This window comes from Hyla sarda, unplaced genomic scaffold (genome assembly GCF_029499605.1).
Source record: "Hyla sarda isolate aHylSar1 unplaced genomic scaffold, aHylSar1.hap1 scaffold_1410, whole genome shotgun sequence".
NCBI classification, from domain to species: Eukaryota; Metazoa; Chordata; class Amphibia; order Anura; family Hylidae; genus Hyla; species Hyla sarda.
The window spans coordinates 67,297-92,560 of NW_026608040.1; the positions used below are offsets into that span (position 1 = coordinate 67,297).

Sequence of the window (25,264 nt, forward strand, 5' to 3'; positions counted from 1 at the left end):
ATAGCCTAACCCTCTGTACTTTGGTCTATATTGATGCGGGACATAGACAGCCAGCTGATGACCAATCCATTAGTGCAATGGATGGCTGGAAGCATTTGTCTTTGCCTTTGCAATACCACAGAAGCAATGCATGGTCAATGTACAGCAATGACACACCTGTGTGAACAGCCAGGAGACCCCCCCCCCCCCCATGTTATGTTACATAGTTACATAGTTAGTACGGTCGAAAAAAGACATATGTCCATCACGTTCAACCAGGGAATTAAGGGGTAGGGGTGTGGCGCGATATTGGGGAAGGGATGAGATTTTATATTTCTTCATAAGCATTAATCTTATTTTGTCAATTAGGAACATTCAGCACCCACCCGCTATCAAGGCAGCTGCCTATCATGTCATGCCCTACCTGCACAGGTGTGCTGGCTACTCAAATGATCCAATTAAGGAGGCCATTTAGTCAGCAGCAGCAGAAGTCCTGTGCCTGGACGCTCCAACAGGGGCCAGACACAAGCAGAAGCAGAAGCAGCAGAAGCAGCAGCAGCACCACCTTTTGTTTTTTGGCTGCAGCAGCAGCAAGGCCCACAGGGCTGGCTAGCTGGCTAGCCAGCAAGCAGGTAGCAATGAAAGTAGGAATCTTTCTTTTTAACCCTGTAAGGGGGTGGTGCACTGTACCCGAAGATACTGCCATATCGGGTCAATGCATAGGGCGACGGAAGCAAGCTTCGAAATCGGCCCCCGTTCTCAAAAATCCATTTAATATATGGTCCCCAGATAGGGGACGTATCAGATATTAAACTGATAAGAACAGATACTACACTTGATCTTAGCCAAAAGGCCGAGAAGCGATAACCGTGAAAGGGGCGGGCCCAACAAGGTCCCCTTCATGGGCACTATCACTGCTTGCTGTCAGGGAGGCTGCCAGACAATTTTCCATGCACACTCTGGGCTGGGGGGCAGTCAACCACCAGTACACACAGCAGAACCTAAACCCATACCATTATTGCTAAGCAGCAAGACAGGGGCCCATTGCACTCCCACGGGGCCTTTTTAAATGCAATCCATAACCCGGATTTGCCAGGAACCCTTCTTACTCCTCCTACTTGCATGTGACACTGGGCTTAGGATCTGCATAGGAAACACACACACAAGCACACACCTACCTTTGTTGCCTGCAGATGCCTCCTTGGCTGTCCCCAAACGGTATCAAACCAACACCCACGGGAAGCTGTAAGCATAGAGGACATGCCTGCACCCCATTGGACTTACCTGTGTGGGTTAAATCCGGGTTATTTGACAACCTATGGCGGTGATGGTTCTGCTCAGGCAGAGCAGTGCTGATGCTCCTCATAAAGCTGTCGCTGCTGTGAAGGTTCTAGGTGACATCACAAATCCCTTTGGTTACATACACAACAAAGCTGGGTTGTTGTTGTTTACACTCTGCAAGGCCTGTGGAAGTGAGTGACATCATAGCACTGTAGTTCTGAGGGTTCAAGATGGATGCAACAATCTCCTGTTGCTTCTATGAAGGCCGTAATAGACGACATCACCAAACAGCTCCATAGTCACATACACAGCAAAGGAGAGATGTTGTTTACACCTAGTGATGTCAGTGGTATTGAGTGACATCACAGCACAGTGCTAAGGCTCCTGGGCCTGGACACAGCAGCGGCTGCAATATCTCAACGGAGAATACGTTTATATCTATGTGGGTGTGTGCGCATATATATATATATATATATATATATATATATATATATATATATATTTCTCCGCCGAAATCACTTTTAAACCCATTTCCACCTTTTTTTCCCTTCTCTTCCTCTTACTTTTTTTTCACGTTTTTTTACGTTTTTCTCCTTTTCGCCTCTTTTCTGGGCGTATTATTCTTCTTTTTCTTCTTTTTTTTCGTCTAATGCATACCCCATCAGTGCAGCAATGCTTATTCAATACCGCCAGCAGATGGAGACACTGGGGGATAATTTTCTAAGGATTTATACTGATTTTTCCTGTCTGAATTTGTCGCACAGAAAGTTGCAGGCCAAATATGTGTGACATTTCTGCGACTTTAGCTTCTAGAGCATTTTTACAACATTATACATAGGTGCTGAATACATAAAAAGCGACTGTTCAGCGACAGACAAGTCGCATCGGCTGAAAGTAGGCCAGAATGTCAGTCCATGTTGGAGCAGGTTTAGATACAGTCTAAAGCATAGATCTCAAAGTCTGTGCACAGAATTTAGCAAGGGCCTCGCACCTTCTGATGCATCAGGTAGGTGCACAATAGCATAGCCTAACCCTCTGTACTTTGGTCTATATTGATGCGGGACATAGACAGCCAGCTGATGACCAATCCATTAGTGCAATGGATGGCTGGAAGCATTTGTCTTTGCCTTTGCAATACCACAGAAGCAATGCATGGTCAATGTACAGCAATGACACACCTGTGTGAACAGCCAGGAGACCCCCCCCCCCCCCCCCATGTTATGTTACATAGTTACATAGTTAGTACGGTCGAAAAAAGACATATGTCCATCACGTTCAACCAGGGAATTAAGGGGTAGGGGTGTGGCGCGATATTGGGGAAGGGATGAGATTTTATATTTCTTCATAAGCATTAATCTTATTTTGTCAATTAGGAACATTCAGCACCCACCCGCTATCAAGGCAGCTGCCTATCATGTCATGCCCTACCTGCACAGGTGTGCTGGCTACTCAAATGATCCAATTAAGGAGGCCATTTAGTCAGCAGCAGCAGAAGTCCTGTGCCTGGACGCTCCAACAGGGGCCAGACACAAGCAGAAGCAGAAGCAGCAGAAGCAGCAGCAGCACCACCTTTTGTTTTTTGGCTGCAGCAGCAGCAAGGCCCACAGGGCTGGCTAGCTGGCTAGCCAGCAAGCAGGTAGCAATGAAAGTAGGAATCTTTCTTTTTAACCCTGTAAGGGGGTGGTGCACTGTACCCGAAGATACTGCCATATCGGGTCAATGCATAGGGCGACGGAAGCAAGCTTCGAAATCGGCCCCCGTTCTCAAAAATCCATTTAATATATGGTCCCCAGATAGGGGACGTATCAGATATTAAACTGATAAGAACAGATTTTTTACTTTTAGATATAATATTCTTAGACTAAAAGACCTTACGCAGTCCAGATTATACTTAGTCTGCTAAAAGCATATTCCACAGATGTAGATTCCAAAGACTTTTAGCCACTTTGTGACCTAATCTTTTTTTATCCAATAAATAGAAAACATACATCTCACTAAGAGCTAGGCGAACACAATCTTTAGAGGTAATAGTGTCTCTTTTAAAAAGAAGAATATTCCTCGTCTTCCATAGTGCAATTTTAATACAATTTATACTAATCCACAAAACCCGAGACTTTTCCACAGATAAAACATTATAAAATCCATATAAAATAACTTCATGATTTAAAAAATTAAGATCAGAAATGAATTTTAGTAAGGGTCCTATCAAATGCCATATCTCTTGGGCGTAAAAACAGTTCCAAAAAAGGTGTAAAACTGTTTCCTCACTAGGACACCCCATTCTCGGGCACTTTGCACTACGACACAATCCTCTTCTGTGTTGGAATTCTCTGGTAGGCAAACATTGATGTGCTATCTGCCAGGCCAGATCTTTTAAGTCATTAGATAAGAATCCCATATTCACCATCCTCCAAACTCTTAGAGATTTCTCAGTGGAATAATTAGATATTAAGCAAATCTGTTCTATCTTCCTGATTTCAGGAACTAATTTTCGTGCATTACTACAAATTTCTTGACTAAAATTAGCAATGCCATAAATACGAATAATCTTTTCTAAAACCACATAGTGCGCTGGGGGAATAAATAAGATTGGGGACGTTAAAGGTAAGGTTATCCACTTTCTTTTTCTAAAAATGTGACCTGCAGCATATTTTAAAAAATAAGACCAATAACAGTTTCTTTGCAAGCCATTAAAACACATAGAAAAAAAGTGAATATATAAAAACCTTTTTAAATCAGGCACATCCTTACCCCCCAATTTCTTTGTCTTCATCATTACATCTCTCCTGAGTTTATCCATTTTAGACCCCCATAAAAAATGAAAGCAAATCTTGTTTAAAAACTTTAAGGTGCGTTCACTCGGTGGGAAAACCAAGCTTAAATATAGCATGATAGGTAGCAACAAAGCTTTCATTATCAGTACTTTTCCTTCTATTGTTAATTTCCTCATTTTCCAAAAACTTATTTTCTTTTGCACTTTCTCTTTGACGATGGACCAGCTTTCCTCTCCATTATTTTCATTGTCAAAGATGACACCCAAGATTTTGATTTTATCATATTGCACATTCACCTCCGTATTGCCCCAATTCCCTATTGCAAAGCAATCACATTTATTTTTATTTAATTTGAAGCCAGAGCCCTCACAAAAAAATTCTGTCTGTCTGATAGCACGTTTCAGGGATGGTTCATCTGGACATAGAATATTAACATCATCCATGTATGCTATCGTCTTTACGCTCTGTCCTCCACTTCCAGGGATTGGCACTCCTCTAATGAGCTTATCTTTTCTCAAAACATTCAACAGAGGTTCTATTGCACATATGAAAAGAATGGGTGATAGGGGGCACCCCTGTTTCACCCCAGACTGTAAACATACCTCTTGGGATAAAAAACCGTTAATTAAAATACGACTAAAACAGTTTTTATATAAAAGTGCAATTTTTCCAACAATAAAATCAGGAAAATTCATTTTCTTTAAAACCAACCATAAAAAATCATGAGAAACACGGTCATAAGCCTTTTGAAAATCCAAGGATAAAATTGCCAATTTCTGATCACATTGTTTCTGATACCATAAAACATCTTTTACAAGGTTTAGATGATCACTTATTTTCCTTCCAGGTACTCCGCATACTTGGTCACTGTGTATAACCTTAGAAATTACCTGCTTGAGCCTATTTGCTAAAATTTTTGCTAAAACCTTATAGTCTGTATTTAGCAGGGTAATAGGCCTCCAATTTTCTAATTTAGAGATGTCTCCTTTTTTAAAAATCAGAGTAACAACACCATCTCTCCAGGACGCAGGTAAAATCTCAGATTTAAAAGCACAGTTAAAAATACCTAAAAGATCATCTTTTAAAATGGACCAAAAACACAGATAAAATTCAACTGGCAACCCATCCGAACCAGGTGTTTTACCATTTAAAAAACTCTTAAAAGTGCTTAAAAGTTCAGGTAAAAAGATTTCATCACAAAGGCTCTCTTGGTCAGTTTTGTCAAGTTTTGAATCCAAGGTATCTAAAACATCATTAGTAAAGGAAATATCAATATCTTTTTTATTAAAAAGCTCCTGATAAAATACTTGTGCTTCTCGCAACATCTCTTCATTAGTTATCTTCCCTTCTATTACAGATATCATTTCTTTCTTTCCCACCACCTTCTTAAAAAAGAATCTCGAACACTTTTCATCATTCTCCAGACATTGCACCTTGCTGTTAAAAATCATTTCTTTTCCTTTTTGACTAATGGCATTTTTTATTTCATTCTTTGTCTGAGCAATAACATCATCCATCTCAAGCCCGGCTTGCTTTAGTTTATAATATGTTTGGATTTTAGTGTTTAACATTTTAAACCATAACTTTTTCTCCTTAGCCTTTTGGATGCCCACACGGATAAAAAACAGTTTAGTCCACTTTTTAACATCCTCCCACCAATCCAAAATATTTTTATATTGGGATTGACGCAATCTCCATTTGTTATAAGCAGCAATAAAATCATTTTTTGTTTTCATGTCCTCTAATAAAGTAGTGTTGAGCTTCCAAACGCCTCTGCCTTTCTCTAGGCCAGGTAAAGTGACATGTGCATGTAATAACTTATGATCAGAGAAAATATTCGATAAAAGAGAAACCTCAACTAGATTAAAACTTTCCGATAAAAAAATAAAATCAATCCTGGATTTGCAGACATTATTTTCCCATGTGTAACCAGGGTCGTCTGGGTATTTTCTCCTCCAGACATCGGTAAAGTTAAAATCCTCAGTCATACTCTTAATCTGTTTCTCTGTTTTATCCACTCTGACATGCACACTTCCACTCTCACGATGATCACCACTCATACAACAATTAAAATCTCCAGCCATTAAAATAGGTGTTGAACCTGGGATAAAAGCCTGAATATCATTAATCAAGTCGGCTCTCTCATTTTTTTCAGGAGAAGCATAGATGTTAAAAAGCTTAATCTCTGAGCCATTGTACTTAATATTAACTAATAGCGCTCTACCAGGTATAATTTCTAAGAAGGACAAAACTTGTACATCTGAACCTCTAAACAAGATCCCAACACCTGAAGATCTGTTCAGATTGTCACCCGACCAGACCGATGGTCCCAAAGTCCAGCTACGACAAAGGTCCTCATAATTTGGACTATGTTCAATTCCACATTCTTGTAAAAAGAACAGAGAACAGTCCAAGGTCTCTAAAAAACTAAACAAAGCAGCCCTTCTCGTAGGGCTCTTTAGACCTCTCACATTAAGAGAGGAGCACTTTAAGGAAGCTATTCGCTACTGGAGTTTGAGTCCGATATGAAACCCACAGGTGACTCCGGGCTTTCGAACTCTTTGATATTTTTTGGATCGGACGCTGATCTTATAGAAGGCCTCCATGCATGTTGACTGTCCTCACATTCGTCTGAGCTTTTTTTGACAGGCCGTTTAATGCCAAGTTGTGGCTCATCTCCAAGTTCCTTCTTCCGCTTGATCTCCTTCACGCCAACCTCCATGGCTTCACTGCTCACTAGTGACCCTCCACCACCAGAACCCTCCACAGAAGGTCTCCCCTCTGTCTCAGGCACAGCAGAAAGGTCCATAAGCTCCGCCACGACATGAGAAGTTACAGCCGGCTTTTCTGAAGGCGCCTCAGACCGCTGGGGTGCTTTCGCAGGTGGTACTTCAGCTTGCACTACACCCACTCTCCCCGCTACACGGTCAGCCCACGATCTAGCTACACTGGAACGGAGACTGCAATCTTTAAAGGCATGGCCTTCTTCACCACAAATGTTGCAGACGATTTTAGCACAGTCCTTAGAAACATGGCCTTCTTGATTGCACCGACCACAGCGAACTGTAGTGTCCGTGCAAACTTCCATAGTATGTCCGAATTTCTTACATTTCCTACAAAAAGTAGGCATCTCGGGATAAAACAAATAGCCCTTATCCCGACCGATAGAAAAGTTGGAGGGTGGATGACACAACCCTCCAATGCCAGTAGCATCCTCCTTCATTTTCACAAAAAACTTATGTTTCCCCGTCCATAGGTCTTCTGAATTCATCACCTTATGGGAATACTTAACAGAACTGCAGTATTTCCCCAAAAAGAGCTCAATATGGGACACAGTCACAAAGGGATTGTGCATACACACAACTAGAGGAATATCGCCTCCAGTATACAACACTGTGACCGTGATCCCATCAAGCTCAGCAAGGTCTTGATTGCTTTTCAGCTTCTCAAAAAGATTCTGGCATGCATAAGCAGAGTCCAGAGTTAGGATGAAGCTGCCCTTCCGAGGATCTCTGAGACAGACGATGTTCTCTTTCTTCACCCCAAGAAGCTTGTAGAGAGTTTCTTTCACAAAATAAGAAAGTTGGACGAGTTCTTGCTTGTCTTCATCAACATCAAAGCGAAAGGAAAAACGAATCCGCGTTTCACCGGATGTAAGGTAACGGATGCGAACACCCATCTTGTCGATCGCCTTTTCGGTTCCTCGTAGCAGCCCCCCTTGGAAAAGGTAGGACAAACTCCCAGGATCCTCCTGACCAGACACTTGATCTAGCCAAAAGGCCGAGAAGCGATAACCGTGAAAGGGGCGGGCCCAACAAGGTCCCCTTCATGGGCACTATCACTGCTTGCTGTCAGGGAGGCTGCCAGACAATTTTCCATGCACACTCTGGGCTGGGGGGCAGTCAACCACCAGTACACACAGCAGAACCTAAACCCATACCATTATTGCTAAGCAGCAAGACAGGGGCCCATTGCACTCCCACGGGGCCTTTTTAAATGCAATCCATAACCCGGATTTGCCAGAACCCTTCTTACTCCTCCTACGGTCAAGCTCACCACTGGGGCTGCAGGCATGTCCTCTACTGCTTACAGCTTCCCGTGGGTGTTGGTTTGATACCGTTTGGGGACAGCCAAGTCCCCAAACGGTATCAAACCAACACCCACGGGAAGCTGTAAGCATAGAGGACATGCCTGCACCCCATTGGACTTACCTGTGTGGGTTAAACCCGGGTTATTTGACAACCTATGGCGGTGATGGTTCTGCTCAGGCAGAGCAGTGCTGATGCTCCTCATAAAGCTGTCGCTGCTGTGAAGGTTCTAGGTGACATCACAAATCCCTATGGTTACATACACAACAAAGCTGGGTTGTTGTTGTTTACACTCTGCAAGGCCTGTGGAAGTGAGTGACATCATAGCACTGTAGTTCTGAGGGTTCTAGATGGATGCAACAATCTCCTGTTGCTTCTATGAAGGCCATAATAGACGACATCACCAAACAGCTCCATAGTCACATACACAGCAAAGGAGAGATGTTGTTTACACCTAGTGATGTCAGTGGTATTGAGTGACATCACAGCACAGTGCTAAGGCTCCTGGGCCTGGACACAGCAGCGGCTGCAATATCTCAACGGAGAATACGTTTATATATATGTGTGTGTGTGTGCGCGTATATATATATATATATATATATATATATATATATATATATATATATATATATATATTCTCCGCCGAAATCACTTTTAAACCCATTTCCACCTTTTTTTCCCTTCTCTTCCTCTTACTTTTTTTTCACGTTTTTTTACGTTTTTCTCCTTTTCGCCTCTTTTCTGGGCGTATTATTCTTCTTTTTCTTCTTTTTTTTTCGTCTAATGCATACCCCATCAGTGCAGCAATGCTTATTCAATACCGCCAGCAGATGGAGACACTGGGGGATAATTTTCTAAGGATTTATACTGATTTTTCCTGTCTGAATTTGTCGCACAGAAAGTTGCAGGCCAAATATGTGTGACATTTCTGCGACTTTAGCTTCTAGAGCATTTTTACAACATTATACATAGGTGCTGAATACATAAAAAGCGACTGTTCAGCGACAGACAAGTCGCATCGGCTGAAAGTAGGCCAGAATGTCAGTCCATGTTGGAGCAGGTTTAGATACAGTCTAAAGTATAGATCTCAAAGTCTGTGCACAGAATTTAGCAAGGGCCTCGCACCTTCTGATGCATCAGGTAGGTGCACAATAGCATAGCCTAACCCTCTGTACTTTGGTCTATATTGATGCGGGACATAGACAGCCAGCTGATGAGCAATCCATTAGTGCAATGGATGGCTGGAAGCATTTGTCTTTGCCTTTGCAATACCACAGAAGCAATGCATGGTCAATGTACAGCAATGACACACCTGTGTGAACAGCCAGGAGACCCCCCCCCCCCCCCCCATGTTATGTTACATAGTTACATAGTTAGTACGGTCGAAAAAAGACATATGTCCATCAAGTTCAACCAGGGAATTAAGGAGTAGGGGTGTGGCGCGATATTGGGGAAGGGATGAGATTTTATATTTCTTCATAAGCATTAATCTTATTTTGTCAATTAGGAACATTCAGCACCCACCCGCTATCAAGGCAGCTGCCTATCATGTCATGCCCTACCTGCACAGGTGTGCTGGCTACTCAAATGATCCAATTAAGGAGGCCATTTAGTCAGCAGCAGCAGAAGTCCTGTGCCTGGACGCTCCAACAGCGGCCAGACACAAGCAGAAGCAGAAGCAGCAGAAGCAGCAGCAGCACCACCTTTTGTTTTTTGGCTGCAGCAGCAGCAAGGCCCACAGGGCTGGCTAGCTGGCTAGCCAGCAAGCAGGTAGCAATGAAAGTAGGAATCTTTCTTTTTAACCCTGTAAGGGGGTGGTGCACTGTACCCGAAGATACTGCCATATCGGGTCAATGCATAGGGCGACGGAAGCAAGCTTCGAAATCGGCCCCCGTTCTCAAAAATCCATTTAATATATGGTCCCCAGATAGGGGACGTATCAGATATTAAACTGATAAGAACAGATTTTTTTTTTTTTTTTTTCCTCAGTTACAGACTATTGTTTGGACGATCATCAGGTCACCTACCAAGACTCGTCACTTAAAACAATATCTGAAAAAACATCATGCGGAAAAAACTAACTAAGGGAACCGAGTGCCAAGAAAAAGTGACCAAACAACAAAACAAAAAAACATGTCAAAAACAATCACAGAAATTGGTCAAAAACTTACAGCTTTCTCCTTTACGTACTTCTTATAAATTCTTCCATCGTGTATGCATCCAGATTTTCTCCGCTTCTTCTTCACCAATTCTCTTTTTGTCCAGTAGAAAGATAGTAAAAATCCTTCCTAAAAACAATCTTTTCAATTCCCTCGGAGAAATAACAACATTTTTAAAAACAAGCAAATTGCGTGAGTCCCATAAAACCTCTTTAAAAACAGAAAAAAGAATCCAATTAGTACGTGTATCTTCCTTTTTACTAAGATCTTGACCAATAAAAACTTTCTCAAAAGAAAAACTGTTATATCCAGTGAGTTGGATTAAAAACCTCTTTAAAAACATAAAAAATTCTTTTGCATAAAAACAGTCCCAATAAAGGTGCACTAAGTCTTCTCTACCTCCACAACCCTCTCTTGGGCATCTGTCACTTATTCTCAAACCTCTTCCATTTAAAAAAGATCGGGTTGGGAGGCAGCCATGAAAGGACATCCAACTAACGTCTTTTTGTCTGTTTGATAGTCCAATAACTTTAAAAAACTTCCAAATCTTCACAGACTGAGCATTAGTGCAGAATGGTACTTCATATAATCTCTCATTTTTCCTTATTTCCTGTTCTATTTTCTTTTTATCAGGTTCACCTAAAGAGCTCAAACCAAATTGATCATTGAAAGACCTGAGGAGCACATAGAAGGTAGGTATCACATGTGCTATGGGTCTCCTCAAATCCCTCTCACACCAGCCCCATTTGGAAAACAACCATCCTGCAAGGTATTTACTCATGTCTGCCGCCCTATTATTGCACTGTATCAATTTAAAAATTAAAAGAAAATAGTGCACCTTTAAAAACAGATCAATGTTTGGAAAGTTATATCCGCCCAAATTCATACTCTTCATCACTTCTTCTCTTTTCATTTTCTCCATCTTAGACCCCCAGAAGAACACAAAAAGCTTCCTTGTAACTCTCCTAGTCCATAACTTCCCTGGAGGAAGCACCATAGCCGTATACAAGAGAAGCGGTAGGATTACAGACTTAATGATAAGAACTTTCCCTTTAAGTGACAAGTTCCTTAACCTCCAGAAGGATAGCTTCTTTTCAATTTTACTGTCCAAAGTCTCATAACTTTTCTTTCCTTTGAGGTCTTTGTCAAATATCACTCCTAGCACTTCAATGTCTTCTTTTTCCTTAACACCATCCACTACTATATTCTCTTGGTTCCCAAAACTGCATAATTGGCACTTCCCCCAGTTCACATTCATCCCAGCCACACAACAAAAAATCCTCACATGCAAATTTACTCTGTTGAGATCTGCTTGGGATGTACAAGCAAAAACCACATCGTCCATATAACTTAAAACCTTAAACTTACTACCATCACTACCTGGAATAAAAACACCACTCACACATTTATCTTTCTGCACATTCTTCAACAGGCCCTCTATAACGCATATAAACAGAATTGGGGAGAGTGGGCATCCCTGTCTGACTCCAGACAAGACATTAAAAGCAGGCCCCACATGCCCATTTACTAAAATCTGACTTGTCACCCCATGATAAAAACTCATAATAACAGATAATAACTTTTCTGGAATACCTAAGTGTTTCAAAGCAATGAACATAAAATCATGTGCAACCTTATCATAAGCCTTTTCGAAATCTATGGACTCAACAAACAGTGCATTCTTGTTAAAGTTACTGTAATAAATAGAGTCTCTTAAAAGCAATAAATTATCTGTTATTTTTCTTTTCGGTACTGCACAAACTTGGTATTCTCCCACAAGGTGGTCCACTACATCACTCAGTCTATTAGCCACAATCTTAGCAATTATCTTGTAGTCACAATTTAATAAAGTTATAGGTCTCCAATTTTTAAGATCTCTGCCATCACCTTTTTTATGAATTAATGTTATGACCCCTTTCTTCATAGATTCAGCTAAAACACCTGAGTTAAAAACATATTGCACCACCCGTGTAAACTCTTTACTTAAAATATTCCAGAACGTGGAATAAAACTCAGCGGGGAGACCATCACAGCCTGGTGTCTTCCCTTTGGCCATCTTATCCAGGGCCTGCTTGATCTCCCCTTCACTAACATCATCAATTAAAAAATCTACTTTTTCAACAGGAACATTATTCTCCAAAATATTACAATAATCATTCATCTCCGTCTCACTGGCTCTGCTCTTATTACTAAAGAGTGTCTCATAAAATCTGCCAATCTCCTTCACCATCTCCTCTCCAAAAACTTCCCCCGTAGGGGTAAAAACAGATTTAAAAACACCTTTAGCATTAAAACATTTTTTAAAGAAATACCGTGTACACTGCTCATTTTCTTCTAGGTGCTGCACTTTAGACTTATATACAATATTCCTTCCCTTTTCCAACAACCTTTTTTTCATCTCCCCCTTCACCTTAACAATCTCATCCTCCACCTCCACACCAACACGTTTAAACTTATAGAGAGTCTCTAACCGGGATACAAGCCTTTCATCACTCCTCCTCTTCTCTTGTGCTCTCTTTATGCAAAACATCTTAAAGAAATTAGAAAACTCACCTTTAGCCCATTCCCACCACACTAAGACATTACTAAAATCAGGTTGTTTAGAAACACAGGATAAAAACACATGATTAAAACCAGCCATTACTTCCTCATCTTCCAATAGACTTACATTTAATTTCCAGAGCCCCCTCCCAAAATGAAGGGACTCTGTGACACTTATCTCAGCCGACACCATCTTGTGGTCTGAGAAAGTTGACATCATTTGATTGCACCGGACCACCTTAATCCCATCAGAGACCAGGATGTAATCGATCCGGGATTTACAGCGGCCACTATCTGATATGTACGTATATCTTTCATCAGTGCTAACCATCAGTCCAACATCAGTAAAATGCAAGTCTTGAATAATTTGATTTAAAACATTGGAAGTAATATCAGTTCTAACCTCAGCAGAGCTCTCACGATCATTGACGGATCTAATGCAGTTAAAATCGCCAACAATAATAGTATCTTCACGACCAGGGATAAAAAACTTAAGGGACTCTAAAAAAGACAAACGCGCTTGTTTTTCTGCTGGAGCATACACATTAAAAATTCTCATCCTCTGGCCCAAAACCTCAAAAATTAAAACCATACAACGACCAGGTACTAAAATTTGGCAATTTAAAACTTTAATGTCCCTGTTTCGCAATAAAATCCCCACACCTTCATTTTTGTTTTCTGCACATGTGGACCAGAAGGACTGCCCACACTTCCACTCATTTGCATAAGGTGCTGACTTTATTGCACACTCCTGTAAACATATCACATCACTTCTAACATTCTCAAGAATATCAAAAATTGCAGCTCTCCTAATTTCAGACTCAATACTTCTTACATTAATAGTTGTTACAACCAAAGTCATAATAACTAGGAAAAGAAAACCAAATGCTTTAAAATCCATCTTAACTTAGAAATTAACATTTTGGCCTTCAACTTTCCTATGTAAACTTGCAAAACAATCAGGCGACCCTATGTTAGAGTCCCTGTCTATTTCATTATCACTACCAAGAACAAGGGATTCCTGATCCTCAGACCAGCTCCCTGTCTTACACCTTTTATTCACAACCTGCACATCCTCATCTTCCTCCTCCTCTTCTTCCTTACTGCGAGAAACTCTCTGACCAGGTGTTAGAGATCTCTGAGATGACCCAACAACTTCCATTCCCTCCTCCTCCCCCACAATTGGGTTTGGACATTCAATATCATCCATAGCCTCTTCACTAGAAAGAACATCACCATACACTGTCTCAATTTTCTCCACCACTTTCACTTTTTTTGCTTTTTTCTTTTTCACCAAGGTAAATTCACCTCCCACACCTGTCTCCTCACCAGTCACAGCAGTGGAAACACCCTCCTCCCCTGACCTCTCCTGAGTGCTAATGTGCTCCACTATCACAGAACTTTCCTCAGCCACCTGTGCCACATTAACACTCACACTCACACTCTCACCAACTCCAGGAACAAACCTCCCTCCCCCTTTTTCTCTTTGTTCTCCTCTATTCCCAGCTGCATCAGCATAACTTCTTTTCTTTTTATACCACATATCACAGCCTCTTGCCAAATGTTCCTCACTTCCACAGATATCACATGTCTTCTTCTCTGTACAGATACTTGCTTCATGACCAGTTTTCCCACAATTTCTGCAACATTCTCCTTTCTCAGGGCAATAATCCTGCACATGGCCATAGGCATGGCACTTTCTACAATATTGCAACTGGCCTTCATAAAAGCAGAAACCTCTCTCTCCTCCGATAGAAAACACCTGTGGTATGCTCTTCCTTCCATCTTGCATTCCTTCATCTTTTTTAAATTTTACAATAAACTTTCTCTTACAATTAAAGTACCCAAACTTGTTCTTAAGTCTTCCTATAAATTTCACTTCCTCGCAATACCGGAACAAAAAGTTTGTAACCATTTCATCAGAAACCTTAGGATTATACATGTGGACAATTACTACCTTTGTTGTATTCATAAATAACGGTTCCACTTTAATCTTCTTCATTATAGCAGGCTCACTTTTCCTCTTCATTTCTTCAAGATCCATATAGACTCTCTGGCAAATCTCAGAACCACAAAAAGTAATATCATAAATTCCTTGCCTAGGAAAATCCTGTATAGCCAATACATTCCATACCTGTAGGTAATCAAGCTTGCGAAGAATCTCCACAACGATTTGGTCAAGTCCGATCGTCCCCCGGTGCTCGCCAGGAACGTAGATCCGCACCGTGTCCTCAAGTCCACGCGCCTTCTCGCTCATTTTTGCAGGTAAAACCCACGATCGCAGCTCAGCAACAATCCAGGGCCCCCCGTAAAGAGGGCCCCGATCACCACTCCTTTCAACCCAAACCACGCACAGAAATCCACACGTGATCTTAGCCAAAAGGCCGAGAAGCGATAACCGTGAAAGGGGCGGGCCCAACAAGGTGCCCTTCATGGGCACTATCACTGCTTGCTGTCAGGGAGGCTGCCAGACAATTTTCCATGCACACTCTGGGCTGGGGGGCAGTCAACCACCAGTACACACAGCAGAACCTAAACCCATACCATTATTGCTAAGCAGCAAGACAGGGGCCCATTGCACTCCCACGGGGCCTTTTTAAATGCAATCCATAACCCGGATTTGCCAGGAACCCTTCTTACTCCTCCTACTTGCATGTGACACTGGGCTTAGGATCTGCATAGGAAACACACACACAAGCACACACCTACGTTTGTTGCCTGCAGATGCCTCCTTGGCTGTCCCCAAACGGTATCAAACCAACACCCACGGGAAGCTGTAAGCATAGAGGACATGCCTGCACCCCATTGGACTTACCTGTGTGGGTTAAACCCGGGTTATTTGACAACCTATGGCGGTGATGGTTCTGCTCAGGCAGAGCAGTGCTGATGCTCCTCATAAAGCTGTCGCTGCTGTGAAGGTTCTAGGTGACATCACAAATCCCTATGGTTACATACACAACAAAGCTGGGTTGTTGTTGTTTACACTCTGCAAGGCCTGTGGAAGTGAGTGACATCATAGCACTGTAGTTCTGAGGGTTCTAGATGGATGCAACAATCTCCTGTTGCTTCTATGAAGGCCATAATAGACGACATCACCAAACAGCTCCATAGTCACATACACAGCAAAGGAGAGATGTTGTTTACACCTAGTGATGTCAGTGGTATTGAGTGACATCACAGCACAGTGCTAAGGCTCCTGGGCCTGGACACAGCAGTGGCTGCAATATCTCAACGGAGAATACGTTTATATATATGTGTGTGTGTGCGCGTATATATATATATATATATATATATATATATATATATATATTTCTCCGCCGAAATCACTTTTAAACCCATTTCCACCTTTTTTTCCCTTCTCTTCCTCTTACTTTTTTTTCACGTTTTTTTACGTTTTTCTCCTTTTCGCCTCTTTTCTGGGCGTATTATTCTTCTTTTTCTTCTTTTTTTTCGTCTAATGCATACCCCATCAGTGCAGCAATGCTTATTCAATACCGCCAGCAGATGGAGACACTGGGGGATAATTTTCTAAGGATTTATACTGATTTTTCCTGTCTGAATTTGTCGCACAGAAAGTTGCAGGCCAAATATGTGTGACATTTCTGCGACTTTAGCTTCTAGAGCATTTTTACAACATTATACATAGGTGCTGAATACATAAAAAGGGACTGTTCAGCGACAGACAAGTCGCATCGGCTGAAAGTAGGCCAGAATGTCAGTCCATGTTGGAGCAGGTTTAGATACAGTCTAAAGTATAGATCTCAAAGTCTGTGCACAGAATTTAGCAAGGGCCTCGCACCTTCTGATGCATCAGGTAGGTGCACAATAGCATAGCCTAACCCTCTGTACTTTGGTCTATATTGATGCGGGACATAGACAGCCAGCTGATGACCAATCCATTAGTGCAATGGATGGCTGGAAGCATTTGTCTTTGCCTTTGCAATACCACAGAAGCAATGCATGGTCAATGTACAGCAATGACACACCTGTGTGAACAGCCAGGAGACCCCCCCCCCCCCCCATGTTATGTTACATAGTTACATAGTTAGTACGGTCGAAAAAAGACATATGTCCATCAAGTTCAACCAGGGAATTAAGGGGTAGGGGTGTGGCGCGATATTGGGGAAGGGATGAGATTTTATATTTCTTCATAAGCATTAATCTTATTTTGTCAATTAGGAACATTCAGCACCCACCCGCTATCAAGGCAGCTGCCTATCATGTCATGCCCTACCTGCACAGGTGTGCTGGCTACTCAAATGATCCAATTAAGGAGGCCATTTAGTCAGCAGCAGCAGAAGTCCTGTGCCTGGACGCTCCAACAGCGGCCAGACACAAGCAGAAGCAGAAGCAGCAGAAGCAGCAGCAGCACCACCTTTTGTTTTTTGGCTGCAGCAGCAGCAAGGCCCACAGGGCTGGCTAGCTGGCTAGCCAGCAAGCAGGTAGCAATGAAAGTAGGAATCTTTCTTTTTAACCCTGTAAGGGGGTGGTGCACTGTACCCGAAGATACTGCCATATCGGGTCAATGCATAGGGCGACGGAAGCAAGCTTCGAAATCGGCCCCCGTTCTCAAAAATCCATTTAATATATGGTCCCCAGATAGGGGACGTATCAGATATTAAACTGATAAGAACAGATACTACACTTGATCTTAGCCAAAAGGCCGAGAAGCGATAACCGTGAAAGGGGCGGGCCCAACAAGGTGCCCTTCATGGGCACTATCACTGCTTGCTGTCAGGGAGGCTGCCAGACAATTTTCCATGCACACTCTGGGCTGGGGGGCAGTCAACCACCAGTACACACAGCAGAACCTAAACCCATACCATTATTGCTAAGCAGCAAGACAGGGGCCCATTGCACTCCCACGGGGCCTTTTTAAATGCAATCCATAACCCGGATTTGCCAGGAACCCTTCTTACTCCTCCTACTTGCATGTGACACTGGGCTTAGGATCTGCATAGGAAACACACACACAAGCACACACCTACCTTTGTTGCCTGCAGATGCCTCCTTGGCTGTCCCCAAACGGTATCAAACCAACACCCACGGGAAGCTGTAAGCATAGAGGACATGCCTGCACCCCATTGGACTTACCTGTGTGGGTTAAACCCGGGTTATTTGACAACCTATGGCGGTGATGGTTCTGCTCAGGCAGAGCAGTGCTGATGCTCCTCATAAAGCTGTCGCTGCTGTGAAGGTTCTAGGTGACATCACAAATCCCTATGGTTACATACACAACAAAGCTGGGTTGTTGTTGTTTACACTCTGCAAGGCCTGTGGAAGTGAGTGACATCATAGCACTGTAGTTCTGAGGGTTCTAGATGGATGCAACAATCTCCTGTTGCTTCTATGAAGGCCATAATAGACGACATCACCAAACAGCTCCATAGTCACATACACAGCAAAGGAGAGATGTTGTTTACACCTAGTGATGTCAGTGGTATTGAGTGACATCACAGCACAGTGCTAAAGCTCCTGGGCCTGGACACAGCAGCGGCTGCAATATCTCAACGGAGAATACGTTTATATATATGTGTGTGTGTGCGCGTATATATATATATATATATATATATATATATATATATTTCTCCGCCGAAATCACTTTTAAACCCATTTCCACCTTTTTTTCCCTTCTCTTCCTCTTACTTTTTTTTCACGTTTTTTTACGTTTTTCTCCTTTTCGCCTCTTTTCTGGGCGTATTATTCTTCTTTTTCTTCTTTTTTTTCGTCTAATGCATACCCCATCAGTGCAGCAATGCTTATTCAATACCGCCAGCAGATGGAGACACTGGGGGATAATTTTCTAAGGATTTATACTGATTTTTCCTGTCTGAATTTGTCGCACAGAAAGTTGCAGGCCAAATATGTGTGACATTTCTGCGACTTTAGCTTCTAGAGCATTTTTACAACATTATACATAGGTGCTGAATACATAAAAAGCGACTGTTCAGCGACAGACAAGTCGCATCGGCTGAAAGTAGGCCAGAATGTCAGTCCATGTTGGAGCAGGTTTAGATACAGTCTAAAGTATAGATCTCAAAGTCTGTGCACAGAATTTAGCAAGGGCCTCGCACCTTCTGATGCATCAGGTAGGTGCACAATAGCATAGCCTAACCCTCTGTACTTTGGTCTATATTGATGCGGGACATAGACAGCCAGCTGATGACCAATCCATTAGTGCAATGGATGGCTGGAAGCATTTGTCTTTGCCTTTGCAATACCACAGAAGCAATGCATGGTCAATGTACAGCAATGACACACCTGTGTGAACAGCCAGGAGACCCCCCCCCCCCCATGTTATGTTACATAGTTACATAGTTAGTACGGTCGAAAAAAGACATATGTCCATCAAGTTCAACCAGGGAATTAAGGGGTAGGGGTGTGGCGCGATATTGGGGAAGGGATGAGATTTTATATTTCTTCATAAGCATTAATCTTATTTTGTCAATTAGGAACATTCAGCACCCACCCGCTATCAAGGCAGCTGCCTATCATGTCATGCCCTACCTGCACAGGTGTGCTGGCTACTCAAATGATCCAATTAAGGAGGCCATTTAGTCAGCAGCAGCAGAAGTCCTGTGCCTGGACGCTCCAACAGCGGCCAGACACAAGCAGAAGCAGAAGCAGCAGAAGCAGCAGCAGCACCACCTTTTGTTTTTTGGCTGCAGCAGCAGCAAGGCCCACAGGGCTGGCTAGCTGGCTAGCCAGCAAGCAGGTAGCAATGAAAGTAGGAATCTTTCTTTTTAACCCTGTAAGGGGGTGGTGCACTGTACCCGAAGATACTGCCATATCGGGTCAATGCATAGGGCGACGGAAACAAGCTTCGAAATCGGCCCCCGTTCTCAAAAATCCATTTAATATATGGTCCCCAGATAGGGGACGTATCAGATATTAAACTGATAAGAACAGATACTACACTTGATCTTAGCCAAAAGGCCGAGAAGCGATAACCGTGAAAGGGGCGGGCCCAACAAGGTGCCCTTCATGGGCACTATCACTGCTTGCTGTCAGGGAGGCTGCCAGACAATTTTCCATGCACACTCTGGGCTGGGGGGCAGTCAACCACCAGTACACACAGCAGAACCTAAACCCATACCATTATTGCTAAGCAGCAAGACAGGGGCCCATTGCACTCCCACGGGGCCTTTTTAAATGCAATCCATAACCCGGATTTGCCAGGAACCCTTCTTACTCCTCCTACTTGCATGTGACACTGGGCTTAGGATCTGCATAGGAAACACACACACAAGCACACACCTACCTTTGTTGCCTGCAGATGCCTCCTTGGCTGTCCCCAAACGGTATCAAACCAACACCCACGGGAAGCTGTAAGCATAGAGGACATGCCTGCACCCCATTGGACTTACCTGTGTGGGTTAAACCCGGGTTATTTGACAACCTATGGCGGTGATGGTTCTGCTCAGGCAGAGCAGTGCTGATGCTCCTCATAAAGCTGTCGCTGCTGTGAAGGTTCTAGGTGACATCACAAATCCCTATGGTTACATACACAACAAAGCTGGGTTGTTGTTGTTTACACTCTGCAAGGCCTGTGGAAGTGAGTGACATCATAGCACTGTAGTTCTGAGGGTTCTAGATGGATGCAACAATCTCCTGTTGCTTCTATGAAGGCCATAATAGACGACATCACCAAACAGCTCCATAGTCACATACACAGCAAAGGAGAGATGTTGTTTACACCTAGTGATGTCAGTGGTATTGAGTGACATCACAGCACAGTGCTAAGGCTCCTGGGCCTGGACACAGCAGCGGCTGCAATATCTCAACGGAGAATACGTTTATATATATGTGTGTGTGTGCGCGTATATATATATATATATATATATATATATATATATATATATATATATTTCTCCGCCGAAATCACTTTTAAACCCATTTCCACCTTTTTTTCCCTTCTCTTCCTCTTACTTTTTTTTCACGTTTTTTTACGTTTTTCTCCTTTTCGCCTCTTTTCTGGGCGTATTATTCTTCTTTTTCTTCTTTTTTTTCGTCTAATGCATACCCCATCAGTGCAGCAATGCTTATTCAATACCGCCAGCAGATGGAGACACTGGGGGATAATTTTCTAAGGATTTATACTGATTTTTCCTGTCTGAATTTGTCGCACAGAAAGTTGCAGGCCAAATATGTGTGACATTTCTGCGACTTTAGCTTCTAGAGCATTTTTACAACATTATACATAGGTGCTGAATACATAAAAAGCGACTGTTCAGCGACAGACAAGTCGCATCGGCTGAAAGTAGGCCAGAATGTCAGTCCATGTTGGAGCAGGTTTAGATACAGTCTAAAGTATAGATCTCAAAGTCTGTGCACAGAATTTAGCAAGGGCCTCGCACCTTCTGATGCATCAGGTAGGTGCACAATAGCATAGCCTAACCCTCTGTACTTTGGTCTATATTGATGCGGGACATAGACAGCCAGCTGATGACCAATCCATTAGTGCAATGGATGGCTGGAAGCATTTGTCTTTGCCTTTGCAATACCACAGAAGCAATGCATGGTCAATGTACAGCAATGACACACCTGTGTGAACAGCCAGGAGACCCCCCCCCCCCCCCATGTTATGTTACATAGTTACATAGTTAGTACGGTCGAAAAAAGACATATGTCCATCAAGTTCAACCAGGGAATTAAGGGGTAGGGGTGTGGCGCGATATTGGGGAAGGGATGAGATTTTATATTTCTTCATAAGCATTAATCTTATTTTGTCAATTAGGAACATTCAGCACCCACCCGCTATCAAGGCAGCTGCCTATCATGTCATGCCCTACCTGCACAGGTGTGCTGGCTACTCAAATGATCCAATTAAGGAGGCCATTTAGTCAGCAGCAGCAGAAGTCCTGTGCCTGGACGCTCCAACAGCAGCCAGACACAAGCAGAAGCAGAAGCAGCAGCAGCACCACCTTTTGTTTTTTGGCTGCAGCAGCAGCAAGGCCCACAGGGCTGGCTAGCTGGCTAGCCAGCAAGCAGGTAGCAATGAAAGTAGGAATCTTTCTTTTTAACCCTGTAAGGGGGTGGTGCACTGTACCCGAAGATACTGCCATATCGGGTCAATGCATAGGGCGACGGAAGCAAGCTTCGAAATCGGCCCCCGTTCTCAAAAATCCATTTAATATATGGTCCCCAGATAGGGGACGTATCAGATATTAAACTGATAAGAACAGATACTACACTTGATCTTAGCCAAAAGGCCGAGAAGCGATAACCGTGAAAGGGGCGGGCCCAACAAGGTGCCCTTCATGGGCACTATCACTGCTTGCTGTCAGGGAGGCTGCCAGACAATTTTCCATGCACACTCTGGGCTGGGGGGCAGTCAACCACCAGTACACACAGCAGAACCTAAACCCATACCATTATTGCTAAGCAGCAAGACAGGGGCCCATTGCACTCCCACGGGGCCTTTTTAAATGCAATCCATAACCCGGATTTGCCAGGAACCCTTCTTACTCCTCCTACTTGCATGTGACACTGGGCTTAGGATCTGCATAGGAAACACACACACAAGCACACACCTACCTTTGTTGCCTGCAGATGCCTCCTTGGCTGTCCCCAAACGGTATCAAACCAACACCCACGGGAAGCTGTAAGCATAGAGGACATGCCTGCACCCCATTGGACTTACCTGTGTGGGTTAAACCCGGGTTATTTGACAACCTATGGCGGTGATGGTTCTGCTCAGGCAGAGCAGTGCTGATGCTCCTCATAAAGCTGTCGCTGCTGTGAAGGTTCTAGGTGACATCACAAATCCCTATGGTTACATACACAACAAAGCTGGGTTGTTGTTGTTTACACTCTGCAAGGCCTGTGGAAGTGAGTGACATCATAGCACTGTAGTTCTGAGGGTTCTAGATGGATGCAACAATCTCCTGTTGCTTCTATGAAGGCCATAATAGACGACATCACCAAACAGCTCCATAGTCACATACACAGCAAAGGAGAGATGTTGTTTACACCTAGTGATGTCAGTGGTATTGAGTGACATCACAGCACAGTGCTAAGGCTCCTGGGCCTGGACACAGCAGCGGCTGCAATATCTCAACGGAGAATACGTTTATATATATGTGTGTGTGTGCGCGTATATATATATATATATATATATATATATATATATATATATATATTTCTCCGCCGAAATCACTTTTAAACCCATTTCCACCTTTTTTTCCCTTCTCTTCCTCTTACTTTTTTTTCACGTTTTTTTACGTTTTTCTCCTTTTCGCCTCTTTTCTGGGCGTATTATTCTTCTTTTTCTTCTTTTTTTTCGTCTAATGCATACCCCATCAGTGCAGCAATGCTTATTCAATACCGCCAGCAGATGGAGACACTGGGGGATAATTTTCTAAGGATTTATACTGATTTTTCCTGTCTGAATTTGTCGCACAGAAAGTTGCAGGCCAAATATGTGTGACATTTCTGCGACTTTAGCTTCTAGAGCATTTTTACAACATTATACATAGGTGCTGAATACATAAAAAGCGACTGTTCAGCGACAGACAAGTCGCATCGGCTGAAAGTAGGCCAGAATGTCAGTCCATGTTGGAGCAGGTTTAGATACAGTCTAAAGTATAGATCTCAAAGTCTGTGCACAGAATTTAGCAAGGGCCTCGCACCTTCTGATGCATCAGGTAGGTGCACAATAGCATAGCCTAACCCTCTGTACTTTGGTCTATATTGATGTGGGACATAGACAGCCAGCTGATGACCAATCCATTAGTGCAATGGATGGCTGGAAGCATTTGTCTTTGCCTTTGCAATACCACAGAAGCAATGCATGGTCAATGTACAGCAATGACACACCTGTGTGAACAGCCAGGAGACCCCCCCCCCCCCATGTTATGTTACATAGTTACATAGTTAGTACGGTCGAAAAAAGACATATGTCCATCAAGTTCAACCAGGGAATTAAGGGGTAGGGGTGTGGCGCGATATTGGGGAAGGGATGAGATTTTATATTTCTTCATAAGCATTAATCTTATTTTGTCAATTAGGAACATTCAGCACCCACCCGCTATCAAGGCAGCTGCCTATCATGTCATGCCCTACCTGCACAGGTGTGCTGGCTACTCAAATGATCCAATTAAGGAGGCCATTTAGTCAGCAGCAGCAGAAGTCCTGTGCCTGGACGCTCCAACAGCGGCCAGACACAAACAGAAGCAGAAGCAGCAGAAGCAGCAGCAGCACCACCTTTTGTTTTTTGGCTGCAGCAGCAGCAAGGCCCACAGGGCTGGCTAGCTGGCTAGCCAGCAAGCAGGTAGCAATGAAAGTAGGAATCTTTCTTTTTAACCCTGTAAGGGGGTGGTGCACTGTACCCGAAGATACTGCCATATCGGGTCAATGCATAGGGCGACGGAAGCAAGCTTCGAAATCGGCCCCCGTTCTCAAAAATCCATTTAATATATGGTCCCCAGATAGGGGACGTATCAGATATTAAACTGATAAGAACAGATACTACACTTGATCTTAGCCAAAAGGCCGAGAAGCGATAACCGTGAAAGGGGCGGGCCCAACAAGGTGCCCTTCATGGGCACTATCACTGCTTGCTGTCAGGGAGGCTGCCAGACAATTTTCCATGCACACTCTGGGCTGGGGGGCAGTCAACCACCAGTACACACAGCAGAACCTAAACCCATACCATTATTGCTAAGCAGCAAGACAGGGGCCCATTGCACTCCCACGGGGCCTTTTTAAATGCAATCCATAACCCGGATTTGCCAGGAACCCTTCTTACTCCTCCTACTTGCATGTGACACTGGGCTTAGGATCTGCATAGGAAACACACACACAAGCACACACCTACCTTTGTTGCCTGCAGATGCCTCCTTGGCTGTCCCCAAACGGTATCAAACCAACACCCACGGGAAGCTGTAAGCATAGAGGACATGCCTGCACCCCATTGGACTTACCTGTGTGGGTTAAACCCGGGTTATTTGACAACCTATGGCGGTGATGGTTCTGCTCAGGCAGAGCAGTGCTGATGCTCCTCATAAAGCTGTCGCTGCTGTGAAGGTTCTAGGTGACATCACAAATCCCTATGGTTACATACACAACAAAGCTGGGTTGTTGTTGTTTACACTCTGCAAGGCCTGTGGAAGTGAGTGACATCATAGCACTGTAGTTCTGAGGGTTCTAGATGGATGCAACAATCTCCTGTTGCTTCTATGAAGGCCATAATAGACGACATCACCAAACAGCTCCATAGTCACATACACAGCAAAGGAGAGATGTTGTTTACACCTAGTGATGTCAGTGGTATTGAGTGACATCACAGCACAGTGCTAAGGCTCCTGGGCCTGGACACAGCAGCGGCTGCAATATCTCAACGGAGAATACGTTTATATATATGTGTGTGTGTGCGCGTATATATATATATATATATATATATATATATATATATATATATATTTCTCCGCCGAAATCACTT

General features: G+C 43.3%; 6 non-coding genes and 1 pseudogene across 6 annotated transcripts; all 7 read right to left on the reverse strand.

Moving 5' to 3' along the window:
• Positions 1-653: 653 nt before the first annotated feature.
• Positions 654-844, reverse strand: LOC130306888 (U2 spliceosomal RNA). The gene has a single exon (XR_008856171.1). It is a non-coding gene; the product is annotated as a U2 spliceosomal RNA (small nuclear RNA).
• Positions 845-2,938: 2,094 nt separating this feature from the next.
• On the reverse strand, positions 2,939-3,114 carry LOC130306894 (U2 spliceosomal RNA; annotated as a pseudogene).
• A 6,820-nt stretch (positions 3,115-9,934) lies between these two features.
• On the reverse strand, positions 9,935-10,122 carry LOC130306899 (U2 spliceosomal RNA). Its single transcript, XR_008856180.1, has one exon. It is a non-coding gene; the product is annotated as a U2 spliceosomal RNA (small nuclear RNA).
• Positions 10,123-17,306: 7,184 nt separating this feature from the next.
• LOC130306889 (U2 spliceosomal RNA) lies at positions 17,307-17,497 on the reverse strand. Its single transcript, XR_008856172.1, has one exon. It is a non-coding gene; the product is annotated as a U2 spliceosomal RNA (small nuclear RNA).
• A 2,082-nt stretch (positions 17,498-19,579) lies between these two features.
• On the reverse strand, positions 19,580-19,770 carry LOC130306893 (U2 spliceosomal RNA). Its single transcript, XR_008856176.1, has one exon. It is a non-coding gene; the product is annotated as a U2 spliceosomal RNA (small nuclear RNA).
• A 2,085-nt stretch (positions 19,771-21,855) lies between these two features.
• On the reverse strand, positions 21,856-22,046 carry LOC130306890 (U2 spliceosomal RNA). Its single transcript, XR_008856173.1, has one exon. It is a non-coding gene; the product is annotated as a U2 spliceosomal RNA (small nuclear RNA).
• Positions 22,047-24,136: 2,090 nt separating this feature from the next.
• On the reverse strand, positions 24,137-24,327 carry LOC130306891 (U2 spliceosomal RNA). Its single transcript, XR_008856174.1, has one exon. It is a non-coding gene; the product is annotated as a U2 spliceosomal RNA (small nuclear RNA).
• Between the last annotated feature and the right edge of the window lie 937 nt (positions 24,328-25,264).